General features: G+C 41.9%; 1 long non-coding RNA gene across 1 annotated transcript; it reads right to left on the reverse strand.

Annotated features, from left to right (window-relative positions):
- Positions 1-8,781: 8,781 nt before the first annotated feature.
- Positions 8,782-12,625, reverse strand: LOC309531768. The gene is made up of 3 exons (XR_014219440.1): positions 12,494-12,625; positions 11,611-11,682; positions 8,782-9,857 (listed from the first exon to the last, which is right to left on the reverse strand). It is a non-coding gene; the product is annotated as an uncharacterized lncRNA (long non-coding RNA).
- Between the last annotated feature and the right edge of the window lie 8,139 nt (positions 12,626-20,764).

Consider the following 20,764-nt stretch of genomic DNA (forward strand, 5'->3'; position numbering starts at 1 on the left):
AGCTAAAATCAGACAAAACAAAATGCAACCTCCAGGAGGTAAATAATTTCAGCTGTGAAGGAAATGAGAAAAGAAAAGTGATAGCTGTGGAGAGCAGTTGAATACAGTTCAGATTATACGCAGATGGGAACTGTGTGGTTTGTGTTCAGCATGGCTCCCTTCAGGGCAGAAAAGGGAAATGGACAAAGGCAGATACCAGCGGCGTAGCGTGAGTTGTCAGCACCTGGGGCAACGCAAGTAATTTGCGCCCCCTAACCCGGGGCAAGGCAAGTAATTTGCGCCCCCCCTAACCCCTAACCTGCGAGTTGCCGCTGGCGCTGCCGCCCAAACGACGCCGCTTGCCCGGAGGAGGAGGGGGGCAGAGAGGCGAGGAAAATGCAACGGCCCAGCAGCTGCAGCAGCACCGGCGGAGGCGGGGCTGTGAGGAGGGGCTGCTTGGCGCGTCCTCCGCGGCGAGCGCTGAGAGCCGCTGCCTGCCGGGCGCCCTCAGCCCGGACGCGCGCACAGCTCGTCGGTTCCGCGAGACATGCAGCTCCCTCCATTTGTCATTTTCCAGTTGTAAATTTGGTTATTCACACTTCCTCATTGGTTTGTATTTAAAAAGTAATAATAAGTCATCATGAAAATTCACCAGCATTTTAGGGCAAATTTATCCTAATGTATATTTTTGCAAAGCATTTCCCCCTAAAATAATACATTTTTGTATGCTGTTTTCACTAAATGTTGCATTGTTAGGCACACTTTACCTCAGCATATGCATTTTTTGTAGAGATCAGCGTTGCAACATCTGGAGAGTTTCAACTTTTGATAGCTCTGTTTCGGTTCACCTAATGTGAAAAAAGGTAGGATCTCTTTTAAAGGCAAACTGAAACAAATTTCTTCCTCATCCTAATTACAAGCAATAGGAAAGTTGCTCCCCTAGCCCATGTCCATATCATGAAATTGCATAGGTAAACTCATTCATAATATCTAACCTACACACAGCTCCATTTAAAAGTTGCAATCTTCTGTGACGAAGGTTGCCACTTTACAAATGTTTTGGCTGTGGCACATTTTTCAAGGCTTTAAGCTTCCCTTGACTAGCGGGGTCATTAAAATCACTGCCTGCCTTGCTTAGCTCTGACTCCTGCAGTGAGGCATTCAGGACAGAATCCCAGTAGCCGCTCCTAGGCAACATCAAACACTCCGTCTTCCATAGGAAATGACAGGGCTGCCCTGTGTATCAATGGTTTCACAACATGATGCTTTCCCACAGAATCTCCTGGCCTAAGAACCCTCATCCTTACTTGACAGTTGCGCAGGGTTTCAGAGTAGGAGCCCAGCTACCACACTGGCTGGCTGACAGCTTGAACACAGCAAGGGCAGCCCAGGTCTCCTTTCGTAGAAGGATTCATTCTTTTTACTACTTATCAAGTTCTGTTCCCCCGACTGCACTCAAAGGCTACCCATAACAAAGATTCTGTTGGCCCCTGACCTGATAGCCAATCCTGGGAGGTTCTTGGAGTCAATTGTCCACTTAGTTTACAGCACAGTCTTAAACATCTTATACTCTGAAGTGGAAGGTGTTGCTGCTGCTTGTGATCCCAGTGATGAGCGTTGCTTACAACTGGGGGACCTAGACTAAGATCCAAACTAGCACATTTTCTGCGGCGGTGTTCCAATTGCAAAACTCCCTCCACTTAGAGACACAGATGTCTGCAATGGGTTGCCATCACATGATGAAAAGCCACTTGTTTTCCCAAGCTCTCAGATACCGTGTTTAGATTAATACTGTCTGGTGGACTCCTTGTAATTTCTGGTTTTGTTCTTTTTAATGTTTCTGAGTTTTTTAATATCTGATTTATACTGTTGTATTGGTATTACATATTTTATATTTTGTCATGTGCCACCCTGAGAAACTTCAGGCTGAACAGCAGAATATAAATTTAATATAATTGGATAACTTGAAATGAATAAATATCAGCCATTACTCTATTTTATATCGAATTTGCTTTTTTGTTGGCTTGAGTGGTATTTTATGAATTCTGCAGGTGTTATTGTTGTGACTGTTGCAGGTAAACCACTTTGGGGCAAGTGTGATATGCAATGAACACAAATGTCAAATCAATCAATCAATCCAATTGATTTCAGTGATGCTTATGAATCCAGTTTCTGTCACCTTGGCTTGGAAGAATATGAAGCCCAATTTTTTGTTTTGTTTTTAAGAGAATACTGGGAAAGTCTACGGGACGCTGGTGGCGCTGTGGGTAAAACCTCAGCGCCTAGGACTTGGTGATCGCATGGTCGGCGGTTCGAATCCCCGTGGCGGGGTGCGCTCCCGTCGTTCGGTCCCAGCGTCTGCCAACCTAGCAGTTCGAAAGCACCCCTAAGTGCAAGTAGATAAATAGGGACCGCTTACCAGCGGGAAGGTAAACGGCGTTCTGTGTGCTGCGCTGGCTCGCCAGATGCAGCTTGTCATGCTGGCCACGTGACCCGGAAGTGTCTCCGGACAGCGCTGGCTCCCGGCCTATAGAGTGAGATGAGCGCACAACCCTAGAGTCTGGCAAGAGTGGCCCGTACGGGCAGGGGTACTTTTACCTTTTTAGGAAAGTCTAATTCACTGGACCTCATTATTGATAGAAATGGCACACCAGAAGACTGCAGGTGGCATCATTTGTTTGTGTTCATGCATGTATATATTACTTATAGTGCAAGCGCCTGATGAAAACAAAGACTCTTGAACTACTGTGGGGAATGGAGAGTTTAAACACTAGGCTGCTGAGCTCCTTTCCCAAGCTGTGATGAATAAAGGCTACAAATAATTCCTCTAGATATCAATAAACATGCCTCTTGCAGACACATACAGACAACAGTATTATGGGAACTAGAAATAGATTCTGTACTCATGAATGGAGATATTAGCTTCAGGTACAAAGGTGGGGGGAACTTCTCGTAGGAGCCCATAAATGTGGGCTGCTGAGATGAATCCCTTTTTAACTTGGTTCCTAAGGACAAAACCTAATGTGGTATTTATTCTGCTAAGTAGTCCATAGGTGCTAAGCACTTCACAAAGCATGGGCACAATGGCAAAAGTTAGCTGCAGCTAAAGGCCCCTCCCTGAGTGACATTGGCACAGCTTTTTCCTGTGCTCAGAAAAGTGGATAAGGTGGGAGACTTGTATACTGAATGTTTTCATGAAGGAGTCTTCAGCGATATGTACTCCAACCCTCAGTTGGAAGAGGGAGAAACCAGGCACATATTTAAGACCTCAGCTGCTGTCTGTGAGAACTAAATCAACACCAGAAGCCTCAAATGATCTACCATCATAGAACTAGAGGAGACCATACTGACCAACCCCTTGTTTCATGTAGGCAGTCCATGGTAGAATCAAAGAGTTGTTAAGCCACTTACTCCAACCACCCACTTAATATAGCTACAGTATCCCCCACAAATGGCTGCCCAGCCTCTATCCGAAGGCTCTCTCCTTTAAGAGAGAACCCACTATTCTGCTAAGTAATAGATTCCATTGTCAAACCATCAAAGAGTTTCTTTTCTCTCAGTCAAAATCTACCTTCCCGAGCAGAATCAAAGAAATGTGGCTCCTTTCCTACTCTAAACCATGAAGGTAAATTTTGCAGGAATAAGTAATGGTTTCAAGGTGCGAAACTGAGCTCAGTCACACTGGTCACCTGGAAAGAGAATAAACTGAAAGAGAGATGACAAAGGACAAGTATATGCGTCCCAAACTGAATGAAGAGGTTAGTGAGCCATCCATTATAGATCAAAGTTTATATTTTGGGAAAGTATTGAAAATATGACTTTGGGGCCATATAAAGCAGTGGTGGTCAGTACTAACATAGCTGACCTTAAGAAGCAATTTGAGAAATTAATGGAGGACAATGACATCAATGACTATTAGTTTGGTAACTAAAGAGAACCTCTGTATTCAGAGACAGAATACCACAGAATACTGAGTGGTGGAGGCACACATTAGGGAGGGATATTCATGCTTTACATCTGAGTTTCCAAGAGACACCTGGTTGGCATCTGCTAGAAACATAATGAATGCTTCCCCGTTCCTGGGTGGGCACTTGTTGTGGCCTCTCACGCTTGGCTGCCATCTCTGGGCAGTGAGAACAGAGCACATATGGCCAGGCAGCTGTTAGGGGAATTCCCCCTGGCTGCCTGGGCAGCTGGCTCGACTTCCTGCTGCATCTCAAATTGACCAATCATTGGCCTCTCCTGCAAGGGGGGAAGGTGTATCGCAGGCTGAGAGGGCACTGGCTGCACATGTTGGAACAGCTGGACCTTGGTCCAATTCAGTAAGACCATTTTTAAGTTCTTAAACTTTAGAGTCATTATTCTGAAAATTTTGTATCCTCCATTGTGGTCTTTGTTTCTTGAAACTTTGCTTCTTCAAACTGTTGTTCTGCTGTGTTAGGCAGTTTGAAAGTAAGTACACAGAACTAGGACATAGACTTCACCTGCATAGCAACTTGCTTCCCTAAGATATTTGCATTTGCAGCTACATTATATCATCTGCATTAATTGTGTGTGTGTGTAAATATATATAAATAAAAATATATAAATTATATAAAATATAATTTATTATTTATACCCCACCCATCTGGCAGGGCTTCCCCAGCAACTCTGGGTGGCTTCCAACAGAATATTAAAATACCGTAATACATCAAACATTAAAAGCTTCCCTAAAGAGGGCTGCCTTCAGATGTCTTCTAAAAGTCTGGTAGTTGTTCTCTTTGACATCTGGTGGGAGGGCGTTCCACAGGGAGGGTGCCACTACCGAGAAGGCCCTCTGCCTGGTTCCCTGTAACTTGGCTTCTTGCAGTGAGGGAACCGCCAGAAGGCCCTTGGCGCTGGACCTCAGTGTCCGGGTAGTACGATGGGGGTAGAGACGCTCCTTCAGATATACTGGACCTATATCTATATATAGATATATAGATATATAGGTAAAGGGACACCTGACCATTAAATCCAGTCACAGACAACTCTGGGGTTGCGGCGCTCATCTCACTTTACTGGCCGAGGGAGCAGGCGTTTGTCCGCAGACAGCTTCTGGGTCATGTGGCCAGGATGACTAAGCTGCTTCTGGCGAACCAGAGCAAATGGATTTCTTCAAATCTCCATCTCTGCTTGCAATTATTTCCATTCCAAATCATCATTGTAGCATATTGAAACGACCTTGTATTTTCTGCATCTATTCATATTCTACACTGGCTTGGTTGATATTTTCTCACAGCTGAATGTGTGAAGTGACTCCACTGTAACTCTTCCAGCTGTGTCCAATGAAATTCTCCTCAGACTGGACCCAGGGAAATCAGTGGAGCCATGTTAGCCATGTCAGTGGGTCTACTCTGATTATGACAAACATTTGAGGCAGTTTAGAAGTTCAGCCTTGGGCCTTTAATCTGTGATGGCCCATTCCCAAATGTAAATTATCACTTGATGTTTCAGCCATCAAGCAAATATGAATTAATTAACTTGCTGCCCCTTACCCTACCCAGGAAAGGTCACAACAATTCAAAATACACAATTAAAGACAGTTTAAAACACTGATCCCAAGAATTGCGAACTTTAGATAAACTATTACCAAGGGAAAATGGAGAAAGAAAGAATAGTCAGGGCAGAGAAGCAACAACGTAATTGTAAAGGATAAACATTTCGAGACCAAGTAAAGGGTTTGGTTTATAAAAAATGCAATATGAGAGTTCAAGGAGAAGCCAAGTAAGACAAAATAACAAGAAATAGTGGAAATACAACCTGCCCACGCAGGGCACGGATATCAGCTGAACTTCGGGGTGGGGGTACATTTGTCGTGAAAATGTTAATGCAAGGGGGGGAGACACTACAAAAAGGAACAAAAGCCAAGAGCCATTTGTTCTTGCTTGTGTTGTATGTGAATCCTTAACAAAAATATGAAAGCCTCAGTTTCTGTACAATGTCTTGAAAGTCAGAAGAATAAGATGAGGACATTAAGGGCATATTGTAGGCAGCTGTGATGAATTTTCAAGGCTGAATAGGTGGGAAATATGAGGTCAGTTCAACATGTTACAATGATAATTTAGAATGGGAAAAGTTACAAGTGGAGAGGGAAACACTCAATCTGTTAATTTTATTTTTATGTATGAATCATTGCTTTTTTAATTGCATGGTCAAAGTAGACAAATGTTCACATTCACTATTTTCACAGGTTGTTGTCATAAAGTGCAACGTTTTCTTCCCCTATGATAGTTATGTTCAAGTGAAAATCATTATTTTACTCAGTTATTTCTTCTTCTATCTTATGGAATTATAAAAGCCACCATGTATTAGTTCATCTCTAACTTATTTCTTTGTCCTCTTGCATTTCCATTTTGCTCATTTGTTGTCCAAGGCTGGATCTAGACACATCAAAGAAGCATTTCAGAAAAACATGTTGTAAACTTTGTTGAGAAATCATGTTGGCAAAGATGAAAGTCCACATCGCCTTCTGCTGCCACAGTGTTAGAATGCATATAAAATGATTTTTCTTTTCCCATCTAGCTGAGTCCCGAGTTAAATTCTGACCTTGGTTTCCATCAGCATATTATTCACCAAGGCAATAACTTTCCTTTAACTTTTCCATCACCACCATCACCATGATCAGAAAATTATTTAGTGCAATCAGTGTGCTGTATGCTATTTCCAACACGTGCATCCTTATCACTTTTGATCTGAGTTTTATTGCTCTTATTTTTGGCATCAAAGGGATAAAGATAGCTGTTCCGTGGCTCATGTGGTCTGTGGACTGGACAGCAGCTAGCTGGTACAGCAATAGAAAACTTTCTTCTTTCAGAATCCCCTCTATGTTTGTTTTGTTATCAACTCTGTCAAGCAACATTCTTTTTCTTTGTAGAAACCCCCTTGCAACACATAACATTATATTAATCAAGACTTTACAATTTGTGATCCAACAGGCCAAACACAGACCACCATGCATGTTTGTGGAAGGTAAGAAAAAGAGGGTATTTACTGAGCTCTTGATGGCTCCTGAGCCATTGACGGCTTAATGGATTACAAGATATGCATGCATTTGTGGGCACAGTTTGAGTCCAATGGGCCCTGAAGCTGTGGCAGCAATCAGTTGATTGGCGGTTACAAGGGAGCTCCTTTGAAGCCAAGTAACATGTCAATCAAGGGCTTTGCAAACACCAACAATCAGCTGATCACTGAGACAAAGGCTTTGGAGCCACTGCTGGAACAAGTAGGCATTGCTTAGCAAAAGTGGCATTGTGGGCCAAATGTGGAAGCCTGTCAGGCCTAATCAGGACATCATGCACCGCTGGCTTACCTTTTTTATCTCTTATCAATAACCTTTCCTTAGCACCTTGCTGTTTCAATAGAATTTGAACCAGATTTGGAGGTACCTCCTCAGGCAGAACATCTGAAAGTTCCTCACTAGCACTTTGCAGTAGTCTTTTGATCAAAAGCAAAACAAATGAGGCAAATTGAGAGGTTTTTGTTTGAGTGAAGCCAACTTTTTTAATGGTCTGTGGAATTCCCATTCCTTACTGCAGTGAATGTTTTGTGCCATCAGTGTTACTTTGTAAGTCAAATGAATGTGGACTATGCAATGTCTGAGTTATCAGCAGAACACCAGTGATGCTCAGTAAAGGCTATCATCATCATCATCATCATCATCATCCATCCACCCGCCCATCCTCACCTTACATTATGAACTGCTCAAAATATTGAAAATCTGTGCCTGCAATTTGTATATGAAAGATTAACTTTAGGAAGCCAGATATTCTTCCTTCTGCATTCCAACATATTTTTTTTGCCTATCACACATCTTGTCTGGCAAAAACAAAGCAAAACAAAGCAAAAAAAGCCATTGGTACTTCTAAAATATTTTGGAAAGCCTTCAGGTGAAAACAGATTTGAATAGGATAATTAACCTTGACAGTAATTTCTTCATAGCTGAGCCAAATAGCAGTCGAAAAGATGAATTCAGTTTTCACAGAGTACTAGGTTCTGATGGCCTGGAAAGAGGCTATAAAGTCTTCATGGGAAGAATATTTTCTCAAAACATTTTTAAACAAAGCACTAAGAAGTCTTCCAACATGTATCTTGTTAATCAATGGCCTGGAAATAAGCATGTGTCTCACAGAAAGTAAATTGGAAGAGAGGACTTGTTCTTCACAGTATGCTATTCAGGAAGCGCCATTGAGATTATTTCTGAACCATCTTCAAAAAGTCAGAGCGACCCAGCTAGAGTTACAACAAACACTTGAGATGTACACCGCCATCTTTGATCTGCTGCCAGGCTGGATATGGCTTTAACAGCAAAGAACAGACTTATGTAATCTGAAATATTCCTATCCCAAATAAAAGGCTTCTGCCAGTAGTACCAACACTATTAATTACACTCCGAGTCCCAGACTAGGAATATGGAAATGAATAGCGGTTTTGCTTCCAGAATGTCAAGAATAAAGCAGCCATCTGGGTTAATTAACACATTTTAGCAATTAAACACCTTCTATACAATGTGGTTGTTGTGTTGTTCTCTCTATAATGTATTTGAGTCAATAGCCCTATCTCGATTTTCTCCTGAACTGACAAGGCGGGAAGTAGGGAAGAACTAGGTAGTTGCAGTGCCATCCCTGTTGGTGTCTCTGCTGCCCTCCACACACTTTTAAATTAATTAACCAATGTATTTATTTTACAAATCTACAAACTGTTTCACAGCCGTTAAAGCCATTGAAGCAGGGTACAGTATGATAACACGATATAACATGACCAAAGATTCCAGTTCCAAAACCAGTAAAACCATGACTACAATTGTAAAACCATTATTCCATAAAATGGCTCCATCACAGTCATGGAACAGCAGCGGTCTGCACCAGGGAGCTGGCTGCACTCACGGGTGCTCCCTGTGTGACTTGGCGCACAGATTGTGCATGGATCTAAATTGCATGGGAGCTTCCACAAGCACAGCCGTCTCCTTGCTGCAGACATTTGACCTCCATTGAGGGTGACAAGAGCCTAGCATGGTGATGGAATGGAGAGAGGGAAGAGAGCAAACCCATCTCCACTCTCTTTCATGTGGTTGTCATCATGTGAGGGAATTGAATGCTCCAGCAGGGCCAGCTAGAGTCATCCTTTTAATCGGGTATAGAGGTACACAGTGTACACACATAAAGGGAAGACAGCAAATATTATAAGAAACACTGGGAGTTCCCATGATATACAGAGACATGTACTATACAGTGGTACCTCGGGTTACATACGCTTCAGGTTACAGACTCTGCTAACCCAGAAATAGTGCTTCAGGTTAAGAACTTTGCTTCAGGATGAGAACAGAAATCGTGCTCCAGCGGCACGGCGGCAGCAGGAGGCCCCATTAGCTAAAGTGGTGCTTCAGGTTAAGAACAGTTTCAGGTTAAGAACAGACCTCTGGAGCGAATTAAGTACTTAACCCGAGGTACCACTGTACATGCATCTGCTTACTCATGGCATGTGTACCTCAGCTCCAACTTTCTAGACATGTAAATAGAAGAGTTTGGATTTGGATAAGTAGATGCAAGTGCTTATTTCTCGAGATGCCATGGCACAGTAGATTTCTGTCGACACCTGCTTTTCAAGTTTTCTCTAAAGGCCTCCCATCCACTTTTTTCAGAAAGGGACTCTGGGAATAATTAGCCAGGATGATTATGTCAGCTCAGCACAGTAACAACACGGAAAAATATGCCCGCAGTGAGATGTTTTAAAGACAGTTGTTTTCTTTGTCTGGTTTTCTAGCTTGTTTGGGGCTTAAAATTATCTCATTACCTGGCATAACCTGTTGTTGTTTTGCACAGTCCGTTTTATGATGCTGTCACCATTTGCATCTATATTTCCTGTATTCAAAATGGAAGTAAAATAAAAATGGAAGCAGGGAAGAGCAACTCCAGGAGATGTCTGAATGATTTGCCACTAGGGATGGCTTCACTAAAATAAATCCCTTGGAAACAATGGTGTTTCTATGTACACTTAACAGTCTACATACTGAAGTGTCCATGGCCCACATGACTTCCCTCAAACTCTTGGATCTTTGGGGGATAGGCTCCACATGCCATTCTGTGGTCACGTTGCCTTGTTACAAAGGGAAAGGCTTTTCCTGCCCATTCTGGAAATACAGCTATAGAAACTCGTCTGACAAACTGCTTGTTTTGCTCTGTCCTTGGTTACATGCCAAAAGGTGGTGAAAACATTTTAAGTTGTAGTCAACTAAGTTTTACTTAGCATAGACCTATTGAATTTAACAAATGACTAAATTAGGTTAAATAATTTCAATGGGGCTATTCTGAATAAAAGCGAGATGAGTGCCGCAACTCCAGAGTCGTCCGTGACTGGACTTAATGGTCAGGGGTCCCTTTATCTTTATTCTGAATAAAACTCAGTTAGATACCATTCTCCACGTTTAGAACGCATTCTGGAGTGGTGTGGTTTTTCAAAATTGTGCTGTGTTTGATATTTTCATTCTTTATAGCACTTTTTTGAAACAGGAATTCATTTACATACTTGTAACCATAGCTGTCAACGTTTTCCCTTTTTTAAGCGAAATGCCCTTATTCCAAATAGGATTCCTCGCAAGAAAAGGGGAAAGTTGACAGCTATGCTTGTAACCAATCGTCAGTCATGAATGTCACTGAGTGGCCTTGGCCAAATTACCCCCAAGCATAACTTACTTAATGGGAAACCCGTTTTCTCCCCACACTCTCTACAATTTTCCAATCACACTTGGATTCATTAAGCAGCAACCATATTAACTATCTAAGACAGGGAGCAGTCACAGTTTCAAATGTGGGGGTGGATTGGTGTAAGCAAATCAATACCATGCACCCACCATCCAAAATTTAATTATAAATAAGTGTTGAAGATTAGACTGCTATGATTAAGAGATAGGGGAAGGCATGACTAATACCTAGACTTTGCAAATGGGCAAAAGTGACATAGTGCAGTTGTTTTGCTGTTGCAAATTTTTGGAAAAGGAAATCTCTCCTTGGTTAGTGCATTTTGCTTGAACATAATGGAAAACAACAGCTGCAGTGCTATAATTATGGGCATTTCAGCCATAAATCTATTCTTGAAAATGTTTCTCCAGTCACATTCCATTTTTATTCTCTATTTACTAGCCTTTTTATCTTCCTATTTTTCTTTTCGCAGCCCGAGATGTAAAACACAAGAGACCAAGTGCATTAAGCTCATTAATGTCAGCTAGGTTATAAACTAACAGATTCTAGGTTGATATGCTGACAGTGTAAGTTATGCAAAATACTTCAGTGCATTGAAAAGTATGTTTTAAGTATTTCTTTCAGTTGAAAATGCTCGGGTGGTATTTATCGTTTTGCAGTTCTCCTCTGCTTCTTTCTCTCTGTTTATAACAGCGTCAGTTTCAAAGCCAAAAAAGATCGTGGTTGTCATATTCTTTCAAATGGCTGATTGATTAAATTCTGAAGTCACTGAGCCCACTGACAAGGTCACTTTGAGCTTGCTACATTTCTTTCAATGTGGCCATCAACCATTTGTACTTCAGAACATAATAAAAAGCTAGACAAGTAGCATGAAATACAGCTCAAGAATTAAGAACTTTATGCTCTGGTAGCTTACCTTGGAAACATCTGCACAACTGTGTGACCTCTGCTTTCAAAATTGAATATAATGACAGAGGATTAAATCCAGCTAGTTGTAAGAAGCAGATAGAAAACCAAGCATATTTTGTTCATCTGTTTACTCTTACACATTCTTCCAAAGAACTTGCCCCTACTTTAATTTTAAAAGGCAAGCCAATGGGGGAAACTACGCTGCGTTGTCAACATGGTCAATTCAATTGACATGTAACAGATTAGAAATCCAGGATAATTAATGCTACAATACTTTAATGGGCTTGAATTTGCAATCTGGTGCTTCTAATGAACTTTTATGATTTATTTATTTCTGAAAAAGACATAAGGGCACAGGAAGTAGCCTTAAAACAGGTCCGATCTTGGTCCATCTAGGGTCCTTGATGACAGTAAAATATGCTCGATGGCAGTTTCTGAAGACTTAACAGACAATGTTGCTGACATGAGCCTCTAAGTGGCTTTTACCTCCTGCCAGATTTCCTAAACTCCTCCGGTGACAAATCCCAACTGTCTCTTTCACTGACAGTTCACTCCCAACTTGTCAGAACTTCCAGCCAATCAGAATCTGCTACCATCCAGAACAATCAGGAAACATTGACATGATTCAAGCCCCACCTATAAATTCTCAAAGTAAACCACTTGGGAAGCATCTATATGAAGTGGTATAAATTATTATTTTAAAATAAAATAATAAATACACATTGCTTTGCGTTCTTCCTGTTCTGTAGCTGTCATTTATGCTTGATTCAGCCAGACAAGTCTAGCCACAGTCACAGACTGATGATTTTATTGCCTGGCCTTGAAGTCTAGAAGTGTCTTCTAGAAGCAGGGACTGGGATGATGATGATGATGATGATTATTATTATTACCTTGCTGCTGTCCTAGGAGGCAGCACAGAAGGGTTGATCAGTTCCACAAAGGCAACAGTCTGCACCATTTGGCACTTTGAGATCTCCAATCAGGCTTTGCAGAACTGAGGGAAACTACCCAAAGCCCTTCAGAGCCAGAGTCCAGGTGTAAAGTCCTCCTCCGCAATGTGCATGCTAGTCTATGCAATATCTCTAGTAAGTTATTTATTTACTCATTATATCAATATCTTGCCCTTCCTTCCAGGGTGGCAAAGAAACAAATGATGAAACAAATATAATGATGATTAAAACACGAGGAAGGTATTCAGCAGACACCAAAGAGAGAACAGAGAGCTGCCACAACAACATGAAAGGCCTGATTCCTATAGTGTGCAGAATGGAGCTTCTGATAAGAGGTGGCTGCAGGAGGCTTCACCTTCAGACCACCTTCAGAGTTGATTGGGTCTACAAGGGGTATCACAAGGGACACAGGTGGCGCTGTCTAAACCACAGAGCCTAGGGCTTGCCGATCAGAAGGTCAGCAGTTCGAATCCCCATGACGGGGTGAGCTCCCGTTGTTCGGTCCCTGCTCCTGCCAACCTAGCAGTTTGAAAGCACGTCAAATGCAAGTAGATAAATAGGTACCGCTCCGGCGGGAAGGTAAATGGCATTTCCGAGCGCTGCTCTGATTTGCCAGAAGCGGCTTAGTCATGCTGGCCACAGGACCTGGAAGCTGTCTGCGAACAAACGCTGGCTCCCTCGGCCTATAGAGCGAGATGAACGCGCAACCCCAGAGTTGTCTGCGACTGGACCTAACGGTCAGGGATACCTTTACCTTTCTTCCAGGTATCCTAGTCACAAGCTGTATAGGACTTTATATACCAATCAGCTGGGTAGCTAACTGTGCCATTATTTCATAACGTGGCGGTGATTTCCTGTAACAGTGAGCAGTGGAGCTGCCACACTTCGCACGAGTTGCAGATCCCTGGATAAACCAAAAGGCAGCCCCACATAAAATGCATTGCTGCAATCCAACCTGGAGTTTACCAGAGCTTGGGCATTTGTGGTCAGACTATCCTGACTTGAACTGAGAGACATTTTACATTCTGACTACATGAAACTGCCCTCAGTGTGCCATTGTGGATGCCAGATAAGCCTATACAATTGGGGATCTCTTCATGAGATCTTTATCAGGGAAGAGAAAGCGCTCTCGGGAATGCCTGCAATGGACACAGCATGAAATTATAGTGAAATAATCTTACTCATTTTTTCCCCTTTTGACAGATAATAGGCATTATTAGAGTCCCGAGACTCTCATCTTGCACCTGTGTGTGGTTTTTGAAAAAGAGAAAATTACTTCCCAGGGTTCCAAAAATAATTCTGCAAATGTGAGTTTAAGGCTGCAGCCCTAAGCACATGTATTATTGAATAGCTCCCATTTAATTCCCTGGGATTATTTCTGAATAGGCATGTGTGGGATTGCACAGCACATCTTTTATTTAGCTCCAGTGGGGATGTTTCCTTTTGGGAGTCTTTGTCTCTGCCCCACCCTTTCTCTCTCAATTTCTTTCCCTGAAAACTTGTGTCTCCCTTCCACCTATAAGACAACCATTAGAAAGGGCTACCCAAGCTTTCCAAAACCTGGGCCTATTATATATTTCTTAGAATAAGTGACAGAATTGGTTATAGACTGAAACATGCTCATTATTTTCTGTAATCTTCCTGAAAGTCTTCTAATGGTGTCTTTACATAGAAGACTCTGAGGGATTTATTCATCCTTGGGTGAGGGGAATAAAGGCAGTTATATAAAAAGAAAAGGTAAATATTTGATATTGCAGTTGGGAAGATTACAGTGTTCATGTTATATGTATACATTCCCTCAATTGACAGAAATGCTTTGGGTAGGCACTTCTCTGAGGTGCAGATCTGTAAACACAATTCTGAACGCAACAGGACAAATGAGCATTTATGTTTATTGCTGGCAACTGGATGATGCACTATATATTTCCACAACACTGGGGCACAAAGTTAGTGGCATTTGTTGAAACATTCACTTAAGTGTCTTATTCTCCATTTCAAACATGAAATTTCAACAAATTCTCCGAGACAGTTCAGTATGTGGCTATATTCTGTTTTATAATACTGTTTTACTATTTTTATGTTGTATGTCTGTTATGATACCGCCTTACTGCTTTTATGCTGCATTATTTTTAATACTGCTCGGGCAATTTTAAACATTAGGCAGTTTAGAAAGGCTTTTTAAGAAGTACTAAAATAAAGGATGTCACATCACAAGACCCTTTAAACCCGAGTGCCACATTCCCTTCCGGAAACTTTCTCAGGCACAGGCCAGATGCAAAAGCAGGCAGAAAAGAGCCCTAGATCAGACATATCTCCATCTATTGCTACAGCTCTTTTAGGAGTTGATCCAGGCAACGTGGGGTGGTTGGCCTATGTGATTTGTGAAAACCAGTAATGGCTCGATTTCACGTTCTGTGCTGGTACTTGAATCTACCAATCCACAAAATCCATTTTTGCTCTCTGTCATATATTTTGTCTAAATAACCATTCTAATCATAACAATTGCATGGTTCTTGCTAATTGCACTAAGCAAGCTCATCATGCCATTTGTTGATTATGGCTAAATTCCTCAAGGTAATGCTGAGGTAAGAATGTACACTGCAGACATCTATGGAACACACTCATCTCCAGCATAGATCTATATATTAATAATTCTGTGAACACATATGTATGTAAAATATGGGTTATACAAGTCCATAAAAACCTTTAGGCTCAGGCAGAGTAATCTGCTCATGCATTTTTACTACGTTTGCTACAGAATTGAACAACCTTTGTGTGAATCTAAATCCAGATTTCTGTTGAAGATTTCCCTGCATATATTTCTCTGCATATGGTCCAAGGCAATGTTTTGCCAGAGGTAGTAACAATTTTTTTTTGTAAATTACAATATTTGTAATGAAATTTATATGTGTACTGAAAGAAAACATTTCTTTGAACAGATGTTTTTCAGGTGTTTTTCTGTTTTCTGTCCACATTAGGGGGGGGGATTACTGCTCAGATATTAAACCACACACATACACAAGCTTTTCCGAATCTAGAGATTGTATAGTCCCCGAGTTAATGCACAGGACACAGTTAATAAGCCTGAGCCTTGGGATCAAGGCAGCTGCACAGTCCTTGAATTTTCCTGATTCAGTTCTAGGCACAGGTTCAGGGTAAATATGGTTTTCAGGGTGTCTTTCACTACTGGAGAAGAGAGGGTAGGCAGTTGGTACCTATTTTTCTCTCCATTCCACTCCAGAATCCGTGAGTCTTTAGTAGTAATACCAGCTCAGCTTACTCTCCAATCTGCTGCTGAATGCCAATTCAGCCATTAATATAGGGGTCAGCAACCTTATTCAGCAGGGGGCCGGTCCACTGTACCTCAGACCTTGTGGGGGGGACGGACTATATTTTGGGTGGGGGGAATGAATGAATTCCTGTGCCCCACAAATAACCCAGAGATGCATTTTAAATAAAAGGACACATTCTACTCATGTAAACACAAGCTGATTCCTGGACCATCTGCGGGCTGGATTTAGAAGGCAACTGGGCCGGATTCGGCCCCCGGGCCTTAGTTTGCCTACCCATGCCTTGATACAACATGACTCATCTGTGACTTCATCATGGATGAGGGGGCCAAGCTGGCATGCCTCACGGAGACCACCATGATACTTATTGGTGCCTCCCCTGTTGCTGGAGGAAATCAAGGAGTTTTGCCTCAGGTTTAGCTGCAGAACACACATTTTACCTAGAGAAGGTTGCTTTCACACCTTGCATTAAAAAGGAGCTCAGGATGTAGGAGCAGTGAAAGATAATTACCTGAAAAACGTAGAGTGACACAGCCACTGGCAAAGAGAAAGGGTGGGATTCACCAAAGAAACTACATCAGAATAAGTCCTGAGTGATGACTTTCACTTGCTCAGCAGGGCTTCTCCACTCCCCCCCCCCCATGGCTCTTGGGGTCAGGGGAACCTCTAGAACACTGTATAGGGAGAGAGAGGATTGTTCCATCTGGCAAGCTGAAACGCTTGCACAAATGGAAGGTTCATAATAGAGCCACTTCTGAACCTGGGGAGGAGGTGGGGTTGCGGGCTTCACGCCCACCCCACGTGCGCGGGGGCTGGCTTCAGCCCCCGCGAGAATGAGAAATCCCGGCCGCGTCACCCACCCAGCCAGCCAATTGGGTAGCTGGGGGGGGTGTGGCCTGCCCTATTTAGGGTCGGCGCGGCCGGGGCTTGCCCTCTTTTCACCGTGCCAGCCAGCTGATTTTCCTACCCTCCCTCCTTTTAGGCAGGCTCCTGACTTTGCTACGGGCTTTGGTCGATCGCCATAAGGGGCCTGGTAGGAATTTTTCCCAATTGGCAATTTCAGCCGATCGGTTTTTCGCCTACCTTGTAGCAACTCGTTACAACTCCTCGACATTGGCGGTTAGGCATTGGTAAGAAGGGGTTAAGAGGATGGGGGGAAGAAACGCCATCACCTCCTCCCAAAAGCTAAGGGTAGTCCATTAGAGGATTCGGGGGGGGGGGCATGGCCCTGTCCGAAACCTATGGAGGTAAGGGCCTAAGGCACGCCCCCGAGCGGTGACCCGGGGGAGCTCCTAGTTGACGTGCCTCAGCAGGAGACTCCCCCTTTTGGTGTTAACCCATGCCGGTCTTCATGCAATCGGGCTGGAGCCGGTTAGTTGATAGGACCAATGCCTAAGCCAATACCTCTCATTCCTGAAATCAATAAAGTTGTGGCCTAATTCGCCCATTTAACCTTAATACTTGGTGTCCTGTGTCATTATTTCTCCTTGCTGGGGGGGCGGGAACTCGCCACTCAATGCAACATTTAATTCCACCCAAAATATAGCTTGTTGGATAAACAGCATGGATAAACTCAGTATAATGCAGTTCATTATCTTATATGCCTTTTGGCGTTTGTTTTGTGAATACGAGTGTAGGTGTTTTAAACAGAATCATATTGTTGCATCCAGTATCTGCATTCAGCCAATGTTAACACTTTAAAGCCATCACTTCTAGGTTTACCAAGCAGATAATGTCATTAACCTGGGCAATTTAGCTCACGGTGCCCTTAAAATGAACAGCATTCCCTACTGCTGACTACTTCAGCAATTTATTTTCTACTAACCTGAACAAGATAAAAGCTCTCCACCTTTTAGCTATAAGCCCATTGGGACATGGTTCAACAAGATTCATTTGAAATAAATATCCACTGGTGTTGCTCATAATGTAAGCTAAACAATACACATTTTCACTTAATGTTATCGATTATCTTGGTGAGATGCATCTATTTAATTACCAATTATCATCTAAAGCAATGACTTCAGAGTGGGGTGGCATTGTGGGAGTGTTGTAGCACTGGTGAACTCAATCTCTCCTACAAATCTTGTTAATGTTTCGAATTAGTGGTGGTGACCAATTTCAGAACTGGGGGGAGAAAATTCTGATTCAGAAATCTCAGTCACATTACAAGCCAGGATCAAACCTCCTCTGAATTAACTTCCCTTTGAATAGGGTTATATGTTGATTTAACAGTACCCTTCCATTAAACGGTAGGTTGCTCCTTATTTTTGACATAAAAACTTTTCAGCCAGCCATAGATTTGCTGACTATACAAAGAGACTACTAATGACTAGTATATTTTAAGAACAGTCTAGTGGATATATTTTTAAATTTAAAAAATCCAGTGACTTTTATAAGTGTACAAATTGATCGTAAGTAGGTTTGCAGGATCTCCCAGCATGGAAATGCACATGCTAGAAAAAGCTTCAGCTTTTTCTATTGCTGCTTCTGTACCTAAGAAAGGCCTAGAGCCCATTTCATAAAAGGCAGAAACTCTAGCCTAGGGTTGTAGGGAAATTCATTCAGTCTGCTTTCTGCAGCAGACCAACACGGAACCCCAATATTCCTAAACTTGTTTGTGGATCTGGACACAACTTCCAACTCACACCTCTAGATTATGCAATGCCATTTCATTATTCAAAAAGGGCACAAAATATGGATTTTACATAAAATATGAATACAAAATGTATCTTTTATGAAGGAATGCACTGAAAAGCACTGATAACGTATATTTTACATTAAAAGTTCATAAAAATGCATGCAATCTAAATATGGACTTTTGGGGAGTGCTTTCGGAAATCTGCAAAAATGGGGTGGAAAAGACCTGTGACTGAGCACCAGCAAAACAGAAATGGACACAACCTATTTCTTCTCTCGCCTAGGAACAAAACACTGAAGAGAGTTAAGGCCTGTGTAGTTGCCTGAAGTTGACTTTTATAACCAGACAAGGGAAATCTATACCTTTTGTTTAATTGCATAAGAAAGGTTTTCTAATGTGATGATGCCATCTACTTTAATGTTTCAGATATAGTTACAATACGTTCTTCACAACACTGAATTCAAACAAAAATTCACCGTACTACCTGAATTCACCATACTACCTGATCCCAATAATGCTTGTGTAGAAGTCACTCAAAGTAAGCCTGTTGGAATTTACTTCTGAGTAAACATGCATGTTTTCCCAGTAGTGATATTTGGAAGTGAGTGCTGGACCATAAAGAGGGCTGATTGCTGAAGAATTGATGCTTTTGAATTATGGTGCTGGAGGAGACTCTTGAGATTCCTGTGGACTGCAAGAAGATCAAACCTATCCATTCTTAAGGAAATCAGCCCTGAGTGCTCACTGGAAGGACAGATCCTGAAGCTGAGGCTCCAATACTTTGGCCACCTCATGAGAAGAGAAGACTCTCCGGAAAAGACTCTGATGTTGGGAAAGATGGAGGGCACAAGGAGAAGGGGACGACAGAGGATGAGATGGCTGGACAATGTTCTTGAAGCTACAATCATGAGTTTGACCAAACTGCGGGAGGCAATGGAAGACAGGAGTGCCTAGCGTGCTCTGGTCCATGGAGTCACGAAGAGTCAGACACGACTAAATGACTAAAACAACAACAAACATGCATGTAAAGAATATGTGCTAGTTAAAGCACAGAAATATCATTACGTAGACTCTGAGCAGAATAATGCAAATGTTTTCACCTATTCTGAATTCATTAGCTCTAATATGTTCTTCCATTGCCAGGTACCCATCAGTGTGGTGGCTCAAATTAATTTAGGATGAAAAATGCTTCTACCCAGACAGCAATGAATCCAAAACCTGTATCAATCTCTCCTCCTCTGATTTCTCCTCTATTAAAAGGAGGAAGCCTAATGAACTCTGTGTAATTAAAAGCTCTCACAGCTTGACAACAACTAAGTCCACCCCATTGCTACTTACAGAGCTTTTTGGAAAATGATCAACCTTGAGGTAAAAAAAGAGAGAAGAAGACGAGGAGAGAAAGATGTTACTAGAACTACCAAGATCATAATTAAAGTTGCAGCCAGAACAACTGGGCACAATTGTTAATATGTGATACAAGTGAGAGAAACACTTTGCAGAGTCTGTTACTTGATGTAAGACCAAGTTCAAGCTATTGCTTTCAAGTTCTGATGTCTGCCTGCAGGGATGTGTGTGTGTGTTTAAAAAACTTTTATTTCCCTTGATTTATAAATAGACAACACCAAAACTCTTTCCAGAGGAAAGTAAAAGATGGTTCTGTTGAGTGTAGTTTGGGAAGGTTTCTCCAGTCTCTTGACAAATTATTTTAATGAGCTTTATAATGTGCCATGTTTTAGAATGGGCTTTTTTTAATATATAAAGTTTAAGAGACTGAGCTGTGAACCAGAGCATCCCTTCTGCCACGAAATTCATTCAGTGGCCTTAAGCAATATTCTTATCAACTTCAGGCTACTATCAATTCCACCTCCTATCTGCAATATGGAAACAATAGTTTTAATGCACAATGCAGAGTTTAGGTTAGTATCATTGAGACAATATATATGAAAACACTGAATACTCCATAAAGCTAGATGATGGAATGATTTATTATTATTATTATTATTGTTCCAACTGGTCCTTAGGTATTACATTTTATTGATGCCAGCTATGTAGCTACCTAATATTATGAACCCGTCATGGCACAAATATTTACAATTATCTGGATTATAGAATGAATTTGACCGGCTTATATTGCATGAGTGATTTATGAATTAAGTGCTAACCTCTTCCCCCAAATTCTCCATTGGCTCAGAAAGATTACAAAGTTGTTCTTAGTGTGTGGACTATATGAGGCAGGATTTCTAACCTTCCACATTTAAGGTGGTGGTTTTGAAATAGCCTAAA

Source organism: Podarcis vaucheri (genome assembly GCF_965113315.1).
Source record: "Podarcis vaucheri genome assembly, chromosome: 4".
Classification (NCBI taxonomy): domain Eukaryota; kingdom Metazoa; phylum Chordata; class Lepidosauria; order Squamata; family Lacertidae; genus Podarcis; species Podarcis vaucheri.